General features: G+C 41.3%; 1 long non-coding RNA gene across 1 annotated transcript; it reads right to left on the minus strand.

Annotated features, from left to right (window-relative positions):
• Nucleotides 1-441: 441 nt before the first annotated feature.
• Nucleotides 442-6,963, minus strand: LOC133384450 (uncharacterized). Its single transcript, XR_009762566.1, has 3 exons — nucleotides 6,884-6,963; nucleotides 2,380-2,588; nucleotides 442-1,457 (listed from the first exon to the last, which is right to left on the minus strand). It is a non-coding gene; the product is annotated as an uncharacterized LOC133384450 (long non-coding RNA).
• Nucleotides 6,964-11,586: the final 4,623 nt, after the last annotated feature.

Consider the following 11,586-nt stretch of genomic DNA (forward strand, 5'->3'; position numbering starts at 1 on the left):
CTGGTTTTCAGAAGCATGCTGCCTCTGACTAGGGTGGCAGAGCACAGCCATCATGGCTAGTAGCCATTGATAGCCCTGTCCTCCATGAATTTGTCTAATCTTCTTTTAAAGCCATCCAAGCTGGTGGCCATTACTGCATCTTGTGGGAGCAAATTCCATCGTTTAACTATGCACTGAGTAAAGAAGTACTTCCTTTTGTCTGTCCTGAATCTTCCAACATTCAGCTTCTTTGAATGTCCACGAGTTCTAGCATTATGACAGCATTGATCTTCTCCATTTCCTCCCTATTTTAATGGTGTGCACTTTGCAAGTAAAATATGTCTGAGCTCAGTACAGAGTTTCCCCCCAGTGTTTACTCCACAATGCATTTCACAATGTGTGCTGCCACTTCTTATGGATGATAAAACACATTTTTGTGGTTTCAGTTACATTTTTTGCACTTTATATATGTTTGTTAGATGTAACATGAAGTCAGTCAAAAACAAATGTTGGCAAGTGATGAATCCAAAGTATACAAAGAGAAATCATTATGAAGGGGCAGGATCATCTGATATTTGTTGTTTTTCCAAAATGGTTAACGACATGGCACTTCAAAAGCAGCTGCTCTGGTGGGGCTTCATTCAAACACTTAGTTACACAAGAGAGGATTATGGCTGGATTATGGATTATGTCACAGCTCAAATATGCAATAAATTATCCTGTCTATGGAACACTTCTAGACATTTCACACAGCAAAAACTGTTGCAGATGCATAGAGCCATCATCAATCCCATTCATTTCTACTTTTAATTCTTATGTGGTTCCCAGGGGAGTCACTGCGTGTGAAATGGAGGGCAGGAGATGGGGAGGAGGGAGCACTCAAAATGAATACATAGTTACATACAATAACATTTTCTTGCACAACTTTTTCTACATGCCAAATAGGCCTTGCCTACCTGAACACTAATGTTTCTCCATCCAATTTCCTGGAAAAAAAGAAGTCATGTAAAGGCTCTTACAAATCTGATGTGAGATGCAGTATACATGTGTTCTGTCTTTATTGCTTTTCATGGAATATAGCAGAGTGGACAAACTGGTGATCTCTGGGCCACGCATGACATCACTATTCTGTCTGGTTCCAAGAATTCTATGAAGCACTATCTTGATCCCATATTAGGAACGCTAATTCTTCCTTGGACAGCAAAAGCCTATAGCAGAAGGCCAGCTAGGTAGCTTCCATGCCACTCCATCTTCAAGTTTTACTCCAGGGGTGGCAAACCTGTGCGCCTCCAGTTGCTTTTGAATTCCAGCTCCCATCAGCCCCAACCAGCATGTGAACCCTGTCCTAGACAGATGCATGGTTCCAGCCTCCCTAGGTCTTATAGCAGTAGATCTTTCTGGTGGACTGTGCATGTACTGGAATCTGAGCAGCTAGCACTGAAGTATGTAGTTCCCCAGCGATTAGAATTTGGCCATCCCTAAAATGAAAAACAAGTACAGTGACTATAATAATTCTATACAATCAAGCAACCCTGAACATGCCAATGGTATTTCCAAGTGTCCAATAAATTAACTTTTCAGCTGTTTTGTATCACCAAACTGTGAAACTTCCCCTATATAACACAATCTATCAGTAAACCCTGGAAATGTGAAGTAGTATAGCTTACTAAATGTACTGAGTGAATGGCAGCCAAGTATGCTATTTCATTGCTATAGGAACATCTGTACTTCCTATTAATGTTGGATACTTGAGAGTGTGGATGAAGTTTATTTGGAGGTAGGAATATTATACCTGTTGAGTATCAGGACATAGTGTGTGTTGTATGCAGAAGAAGACAGAAGGGAAATGACAAAGAAGACAGATGATTTACTTTAGATAATAATGATAATAGTAATTTTTACTTTGAAGTATTTATTAGCTAAGTGGGTGTTGATGACTTTATTATAAATGAAAGTTCAAAATAAGTAGCTGTTTTAGAGTATAGCTGCAAAAACAACAAAAGAATAAAATGACACCTTAAAAATTATTAACTCATTTATTATGGCAGAATTTTTTGAAGGGAGTCAGTTTGATAGACTTTGTGATTCCCCCCCCCTAAGGCGTATTGGAAATGCTTTTCTCTTCCCACTGGATGCAAGTGTGTCTATGCTTATTAGGTGTGGGGCCAGTCAGATTATCAAAATGGCCTACAGGAATAAAACAACCCATTCCTTTTATCACATTGAAAAATTATACTGTACCTCTACTATAAACCAACTAAAATGTTGCCACCATTTTCCCATTAATAATAATAATAAATCTCTTACATTTCCTACAAACCACACCCTTCCCATATTCTTGCTTTGCTCTTTGTCTTTTGTGTTTAGAGTGAGGAAATAGGTGTTAAGAGACTCTCTTACTTCACGCTAGAAAACCTGCTTCCAGACGGTGACGCAATACTGAGTTGTCTTGAGATACTGTAACTGCCTCTACTTTGATTATCAGTTGGCCAGAATGACATGACAGTCTGTGCTTCTGGAAAGATTTCAACATCTACAATCAAATGCATCTAACAAAGGGAAACAAACTCAGTCTGTGTAGAGGGATAAGACTTGGACCTCAGGGGTACCTGGGAAAGTCAGATGATTCACAGTTAACAAACCAAACAGAACAAAAAGATAAAACTCTACCACCCTCACTAATATTTATGATAAGGAATATTAATTTAAAATAGCTTATAAAAACAATAGTTTAGAAGCTAGATAGCTTCTGCAGCTCTGAAAGTCTCATTTTCACCACCAACAACAAAGAATTGGGTTTAATTTGATAGGACACAACAAAACTGAATTTTAGAATCGTATATATTTATATTGATCACCCTTCCTGCCAGATAAATGCAATTTAAGCGAAGTTACCATGGCTATACAGATATGAATGAAATGGAAATATAAAGTTCAGAACTTTTATATTGGCAGAAAACAGTAGGCTGGATCTAGAGAAGATTGAATGGAACTCCACTTATGCAATGGGGCTTCTCTAGCTCCTCCCCCTCACTGCTATACAGCCCCCTGCACCTTCACAGACTATTCCTGAGAGTCAACGGACCATCTGGAATAGCATGACATGGGACAGAGGAGCTGCAGCAGGATGGAAAAATCAGAAGAATTTAATGGGGCTGACTTGTGCAATCAGAAGTACTTTTCTGCTTCTGCAAGACAACTCTGGATCCAAGCCAGTGTATTTAATAATAGTTTGCTTATTTAATGTATTTTAAATATTTTTATAGCGCTTGCTATTAAGAACATCTCAAAACAATTCACTACATAAAAACATACATTAAAATCATTTCAAAAATTGCAAATATCAGAAGATCCAGAAATACAGCACTGTAGAATCCATTATCCTGAAACACTACTGTCAACAATTCCCAATTAACAGGGCAGGGGGGAGGATATTCCAAAGGGTTGGCATGACCACATAAATGGCCCTTTACTGCACTGCTGCCACACGACAATCTGCAAGTCATGGTACAACCCTTCCCTAAAGATCTTAATGATCTAATAGGTTTGTATCGTGGAAGTTGGTCCTATTATTAATAATAACACTAATACAGTGTTGTCAATGCACATAGTGCTTTACAAAGTAAAAGAAGACCAGTGCCTGCCCCAGGGAGTTTACTGTCTAAATTTTGACATAGGTTTGACCACAGAGGGATTGCCAGGGCAGGGGCAGGTGGGATAGAGGTAGAGAAATGGAAAAGAATATTATGCATTTATTTCAGATACACGTCCTTGGGCTCAGATAGACTATGAAGCTGTGCAAAAGGCTTCGCAGAAGCTGGTCTTTGAAAATATATTGGTAGTAAGGGAGGTGGCATCACCATATGTGCCAATTTGTTAAAAAAAGTTACAAGGAATAAAATATATATAACAGGAAGTAATCGGATAAGAAATGTCATCCTATGCAAATCTTCCTTAGCTTCTGTGATGTCACAGAAGCATGAAGATCAGGGCAGCCAAAGCTCTAGCTTATGTTAGGGAAATGAGCATATAATGTAAGCATGCTAATTTGAACTGAACCTAGAAAATATTGTTGTGAGGGAGGGGAGTAATATGAGTTTGAATAATAGTTTCAGTTGAGAGGATGCTGGAGATGGAAGTTCTCATGAGGAAAAAAAAAAAACCCATCAAAGTATCTCCAAGTCTAAATAGTCCATAACCAAATGCCCAGCCCTGACTGAAAGGAGAGAATGCCCCATAAGCTCAGTTGGTAAACAGAAGTTGTGTAAACTACAGGTGCATTGAGATGGCAGTTTATTTCATTTCCTGACATTTCCTTACCTGATAATTTCAGCATTTTATTTGATCTTTCACATGATGTGAAAGTCACTTCTGGAAATCTAGTGGAAGTTTAGTGCTCATTTACGTGTTAATGGCTGATATACCAGCATACAGGTCTTTCCTGCCATTTTCATGGGTGAATCATGGGGCAACAGAAGTGCACATGTGCAGAAAAGGTGGAGAAGTAATGACATGTCCAATGACGTTTATTGTGTTACACCATGCCCAGTGGTGTGAATGAAATTTAGTGGATCATGGTGGTATATCGGCCAGAAAGCCACAGTTCCATAATGCAACACGTACTGCAGTGTGAAAGGAACATTAGAAATCAGGACAGAAGTGCTACCATTATAATCAGTAAAATTAACACAATAAACCCCATGTCTGCATGCAGCCTATAGGAGGGGTCAATGCTGGCCTGGCTGGGACTGAGATGCAGCCTGAAGATGAGGAGACGCTCCAAGCTCCAGCACAGAAATAAAAAAAATCAGAACTGTGATTAGGTGGGAGAATACTAATATGCACAAAACAGAAATTAACACATTTTTTTTCAGTTTTATATAAAGCATTCACCACAAGTGATCTCAATCGCCTAAACAAGTTTACCATTTATTTCTTTAGAAAAGCAATCACAGCAGTGGTTTCCCCCAATCTGGAACTTCAGCAAATACATTCCCTCCCCTGTCTCACATACATACTTCCAGGAAATCTGGTGTCCTTAAACCTAAAGGCTTGTGGTTTTCCACAAGCTGTTTCCAGTTTAATGCTAGCTCTTCTAACAGTGCATCTGTGGTTTCTACTTCATTTATATTGCAGCAATTACCTGGGCCCTTTAGCTACAGAGCAGGGCTCCACCAAACCATTAATTACAATTAGAGAAGAAATGAAGAGTCTGGCCCAAATTAACCTACTTTCTACCTAAGTAGGTGACATAGTTCTTTTGTTTACTATGCAGGCCTGACATACACACACTTTGAAGTTGGGTTCAGCTACAGTGGTGCAGAGAGGCTTGTATTAAGGACACTACTATGAATAAGTCTTGTCCTTTAGTGTTATTTTCACTCGGGAGAAGCATAACTTCTGAATGACAGCCATATCAATCACACCGATTAATGTCTGTAAGGCTGACTCCATGATGACTGAAAGACTTTCAATATTTATTTATGGCCTTGTTCATATGAGGTAGTCACTTCAGTTAAAGCAAAACTTGCTCATATTATTTTTAAACTTGGAAGAGTCACTGTAGTGGTGAAAGAAGAGTTACGTGCATAGGGTCCACTTCAAATCAATGCTGATCATGCTGAAGCCGGTGCAGCATGGTAGGCATGGACGAGAAATTCAATTCAGTTTGCATTTCAAGCCAAATATATCAACTCTGCACTTTCTGAAACAATATGAGAATCGAAACAGCCATCCTTCAAAATTTGCACTTATTTGAATTTAGCAATGCAGTTCTCCATCCAAACGCTTACAAAAATGCATATCTTAAGGGAAAGTGTGCATAAAAATAAATATATGCGTGAAAATAACATACAAAAATGCATTATATGAAGAAAAATTGCTTGCAAAAATGTGTATATTAGTCAAAACTGCCCATAAAAATATGTTTATGGGGAGAAATCTGCACTAAAATGCTGGAAAACTTTCATGAGGATTTTTTTAAAAAAAATCCACAAATTGCTGCAGAAATGTGAAGAACTGAATTTAAGATTGGAAAAACGAGAAACAGAGAGAACCAAAATTGACAGATCTTTCCACCCCTAGGACATGGCCAAGAAGCACATCAGCATCTAGGGTAGGTGCTGAACTACAACTCCCATCTTTTCATCCCTAGGGCATGGCCAACAAGCACATTAGCATCTAGGGTAGGTGCTGAACTTCAACTTTAATCAGCCCCAGCATGAATGACCAATGTGCAGGACTGATGGGAGTTGTAGTTCAGTAGCATCCAGAGGACCAAAGGTTTCCCACACCTGATCTAGGGGATGTGCTGAGCCCAGTCATGCATGAGTCCCTTCAAGCATTTATAGTGAACACCTGAAGTGTGTGAGTGGCAGACCAGGATTCAACTCCTCAACTGTCATGAAGCTCACTGGTTGACTTTGGGCCATTTACCTCACAGGGTTGTTGTGAGATAATATGGAAAAGGGAAGAGTCATGTATGCCACTTTGAGCTCCTTGGAAGAATTGTGGGATATAAATGCAACAATAATTAATTGCACCCACATATGCACATATATATTGGGGCCACCTTGGCAGAAAGGCTGTATATAAATGCAATAAATAAATCCATCTGCTAACTGAGGACAATATTCTGTACATCTGAAAAAGTGGGCTCTAGTCCTCAAAAGCTTATACTGCAATAAATCTATTAGTTTTTAAGATGCCATAAGATTCCTTGCTGATCTTGTAAATAGTGCATTTAATGGCAAAGTAAGGATCTGTGGGGAAAAAGTATTTCCTCCTATAATTCTCCCCCCCTCCCATAACTATTGGACTGAATGCCTCTACGGGGGAAAATCAATAGGAGGAGGAGGAAAAGCAATTTAAAGTTAGTACATTTAAAAAAGTATGAAAAGCTTACTTTAAAGTTTGGATTTGAAGTTTTGGCTGCATATCTACCTCTCACCAGGATATCCTGAAAAGCAATTTGTGGCAACTGTGCACAGCTGTTTAAAGCTAAAGGATCATCCAGAACAGTTTCAACTGGTGAAGTATTTGAAAGGGAAAAGGACAAAATGGAGCTGAATGTATTCTCCCCACAACTATAATGCCGGCATTACTAGGTACCTGAGCACTTCAAATGTCGTTTGAAGCCCTGGGCCCCTACTGGGAGGAAGGGCGGGATATAAATCAAATAATAAATAAATGAATAAATGTGTGTACGCATGTAAGGGATGCTAGGATCTGGTCATAGAAAACTTTGATACATAAGTGTATGACTTCTCTGGTAACTTAATTTCTTGGAGTTTCAGCTATGTTATCCACCAGGAAAGCTGAAGTATATTGCCTTGACCTTGTGGCTGTAAGCCTCTCACATTGATTGGTTCAGCGGGTGTGATGGCTCAGAATTTTCAATTTCTCAAGGAATGAAGCCGATTGCCATTTGGATTCTTTGAGGATTCTTCATTTAGCCAGGATTAAAACTTTACAAAGGGGATACAAAAAGGACTGAAACGTTGGGGTGTCATGAGAATTTTATCAGGGGTGCATGCACACTTGTGAGCAGAATTGAGGTAGGTACAGGCTGCTGAAAGCAAGCTTGCCTGTCTCAGTTTTATTCATATTCCCCTATTCTCTATTGCCTGCTCAGCTACTGTCTTCATCTCCCACAGAGTAAAGAACTCCCTTTAGGGACTCAGACTCAGGTAGCAGGTGGCAAAGAGCTCCCTCAGAATAGGTCTCTCCTTCCCATGACTCTTGGCAAATTAGCTGGCAGTTACATCGGTACAATGGCAGTGTCTTCAGTTTATAAGGAGCTGGGGGAAAGTAGCAGAGGCCAAGCAGGCCACTCCCATCTTTAAGGCAGCTTCTTCTACCACAGCTGTGGGGGGAAATTTGGCCCTCCAGAGGTTGCTGAACTACAACTCCCATCATCCCCGGCCATGCTTGCTGGGGTTGACGGGATCTGTAGTTCAGCAACATACAGAAGGCCAAAGATTCCCACACTAACTACCACCTGCTACCCTGTTCTGTCTCTCAAGGACAGTGGGTTTTTTTCTCCTTGGAGACAGGGATGGGATAGTGGACAACAGAGGGAAGTGGATCCTTTCAAATGCTCCCTAGATTTCTGAGTATTCAAACACCACACTCAAAGCACCTGATTCATTTTGGGGGTAGTACAAAACCAAAAGAGGCAGAGAAGCTAAGCAACTGTAAGACCAAAGGCAAGGAGACGGAAGGTACCATTCAGAGCAGGCAATGGCCAGAGGAAGAGCAACCCGAATGAGGATTAATGGAATATGTAGTTTGAGGAAAAGGGCAGAGGAGACAGGCCAGGAACTCATCAGAGAGTGGACTCTCCAAATCATTGGGATTTTCCATGTAAAAAACGGCCCTGCACATTACATAGTTGGTGGGGAGAGTCATCTGGTAGAAGATGAATAAGGTAAATTGTGTGTCTAGCCCTAAAGCAGATGTAGGAAGAGTCAAGTCTCTGCAATGCCAGAACAATCAGACATTCATCTGTTCAATTTAATCCGGGTGAGGTGTCTGGAGTGCCTTCCTGTCTGATGTTGCTGGATGAGTTTCAGTTGTTGTGGCCTGAGGATGTGGACAAAGTACTTGGTCGGGTCTGTGCAACCACTTGCATCTTGGACTCTTGCCCTCCATGACTACGGTTGCCAGGCCCGGCCTTTAAGAGGTCTTCTGTATCTTTAAAGGTTCTGCAGGGGGAAGGGAGAATTCCACCTTGTGGCTTTTCCCATTACAGGGTTGCAAGAACACCTGCACTTGGCTGACTTTCTCTTCTCCTAAAGATACAGGATCAGGATCAGGCCATGGACCTGGCAACCCTATGACTGATAAAATCTGCCAGGGAGGGGATAGCTGGTGGGCCAGAGAGATAATGAAGCTTCTCTACAAAAAGGAATGGTCCCAGGCAGCCTGAAGAAGACAGTAGTAAGACCACTCCTGAAGAAGCCTTTCCTGTATCCAGAAGATCCTAAAATTTTAGACCAGTAGCAAATGTCCCCTTTCTGGGCAAGGTTATTGAGAGGGTGATGGTCAACAAGATCCAGGTACTCTTGGAGGAGACAGATTTTCTAGATCCATTTCAATTGGGATTAGGCCTGAATTTGGTAAGGAAACTGCCTTGGTCACCCTGTACGATGACCTGTGTCAGGAGAGAGATGGAGGAATGTGAATCTGTTGATTCTCCTTGATCTTTCAGAAGTTTTTGATATCATGAACTATGATATCCTTCTGGGGTGACTGTCCAAGTTGGGTACTGGGGGCACTGCATTGCGGTGGTCCCTTTCTTACTTGAATGGCCAGCTCCAGAAGGTGGTTCTTGGGGAGCATTGCTCTGCTCTGTGGGTTCTCCAGTAAGGGGTACTGCAGGGATTGGTTCTGTCCCCCATGTTGTTTAACATCCACATGAAACCCCTGGATGGGGTCATACAGAATTTTGGAGTGCATTGTCATCAATATGCTGATGACACACAGCTGTATTTCTCCTTTTCATCTTCTGCAGGTGAGGCAGTGGAAGTGCTGAATCAGTGCTTGATTGTAATAGTGGATTGGATGAGGGCCAATAAACTGAAGCGTTATTTATTTTATTTTATTTATAGCCCACCCTTCCTCCCAGCAGTTAATCCAGACAAGACTGAGATGTTGTTGGTGGAGCGGGTTCATAGTTTGGGGTTTTTCCTGGATCCACTGCTGTCGTTTGAGTTACAGGTGGCCTCAATGGCGCAGAGTGCCTTCCATCAGCTTAGGCTGGACAGGGATAACCTGTAGAGGGATAACCTGGCTACAGTAATCTATGCTCTGGTAACCTCAAGGTTGGATTACTGCAATGCACTTTACGTAGGGTGGCCTTTGAAAATGGTTTTCAATTAGTGCAGAATGCAGCTGTCCGATTGTTGACAGATTCAAGGTGAACAGAGCATATAACACCTGTCCTGTTCCCACTGCACTGGCTGCCTGTACATTTCTGAACCCAATTCAAAGAGCTGGTTTTGATCTATAAAGCTCTTTATGGCTCCGGACCCCAATATCTTTCAGAATACCTCTCCTGATATGAACCTTCCTGGACCCTTATGTCTCTTAGAGGGTAGTGACACAGGAGAGGGGCTTTTCAGTTGTGGCTCCTCATCTATAGAATATGCTCCCCCGGTGAAGTCTGCCTGGCACCTTTGCCTGTCATCTTTTTGGTGTCAGGCAAAGACATACCTTTCCTTCCAGACATTTGATAGACTGAGACGATTTTTTGTTTTAACATGCTGCCAAACCTTCCTGTGGCTGCCTGGGGGTTCTCTTGCTATTATTTTGTTGTTGTTTGTTGTTATTTTTTATAGTGTATTTTATTTGTTTTTGTTTTAACATTGTGTAAGTTGCTTGGGGACCTTCGAGTATCAAGTGACTAATAAATCTAATTAACAATAATAAACTGATCCTCAAAGATGGCCTGTTGGGTGTTGTGCCCTTTGACCATTTCCTCCTTGTTTCCCTAAACCTATCTTTGGGTAGAAACACACTCACTGTTCTGTCGGTTCCAATGTGTCTCCACCATTCTCTTCTGAAAACAGGGGCGCACAATGCTAGTTAAACCCCGCCCCTTTTGACTGTAAAACCTGGAGCAGTTTGAGTGCATTTTTTCAAAAATTCTAAGAGATTTCACAACTGATCGGCAGATCAACCTGTTCCCCTTCCAGGGTATCGCTAATGGAAACACTTTGCTCTGGTGACTAATGTGTTTACAGCCTTAGAGATGTGAACAGGGAAACCATTACATTCCAGCCAACCTTTTGCAGCCAGTCGAATGAAAGGTAATGCTGGCCTGCATAAGCAGATGCCACCGACAGCTTGAAAATCATCCTGATTTTGATGCAAAATAATGCTTCACTAAAACCCCAATTCTAATGTGCCAATATATATCATATTTTTTGCATAACAGTTTGGACTGTTCATCCAGTGTGCATTCTTTCTTGCTAGGAAGATTGTTAGGAACACTACTTGCAGGCAGGGACAGTAAGCAGACAGAAGTGCCCAACTGATGTTTTAGCTGCAATCTCAGCAGGAGCTGACACCTTGTTCTCCTTTTTCATCAGCTGCCAACTGAGAGCAAGCAGAAAAGTCACTGAACAGGAGATGGGAGATGGAGAGTAGCTGTGTTCAAATCTTCTTCAATATTGAAATGTAATCACTGCTCTTTACAGTCTGCTTTGTTCATACCACTTCTTGGCTGCAAGATAGACATTTGAGTTTTATGCCATTTCTTTGCTCTGCAGACAATCATTTTTGCATCAGGAAAGTAGGAGCAAAGGCCCATAAATTCATTGTCCAAACATTCTCTCTAGCCAAGGTGATGCTCAAAACAGGTAGAGTAGTGGGATAATGAGGACAGACTTCCTCAGGAGGTACCCTTGACATTTCAGAAACAGAGAAGAAATGAGATTTTCGTTCATCCACTAGGAAAGGCACTCTGTAAATCTGCCCAAGTCCCATTAAATGTGTGCCATGGGGAAAGAGAAGGAGGTGATTTTGCCCTCATCTCTATTTTGAATATTAGGGATCAGCAATGAACATATTAATGTTGTACCACCAGGGGAAGGGCCATAGCTC

Source organism: Rhineura floridana, chromosome 4, assembly GCF_030035675.1.
Source record: "Rhineura floridana isolate rRhiFlo1 chromosome 4, rRhiFlo1.hap2, whole genome shotgun sequence".
In the NCBI taxonomy this organism is placed as follows: Eukaryota; Metazoa; Chordata; class Lepidosauria; order Squamata; family Rhineuridae; genus Rhineura; species Rhineura floridana.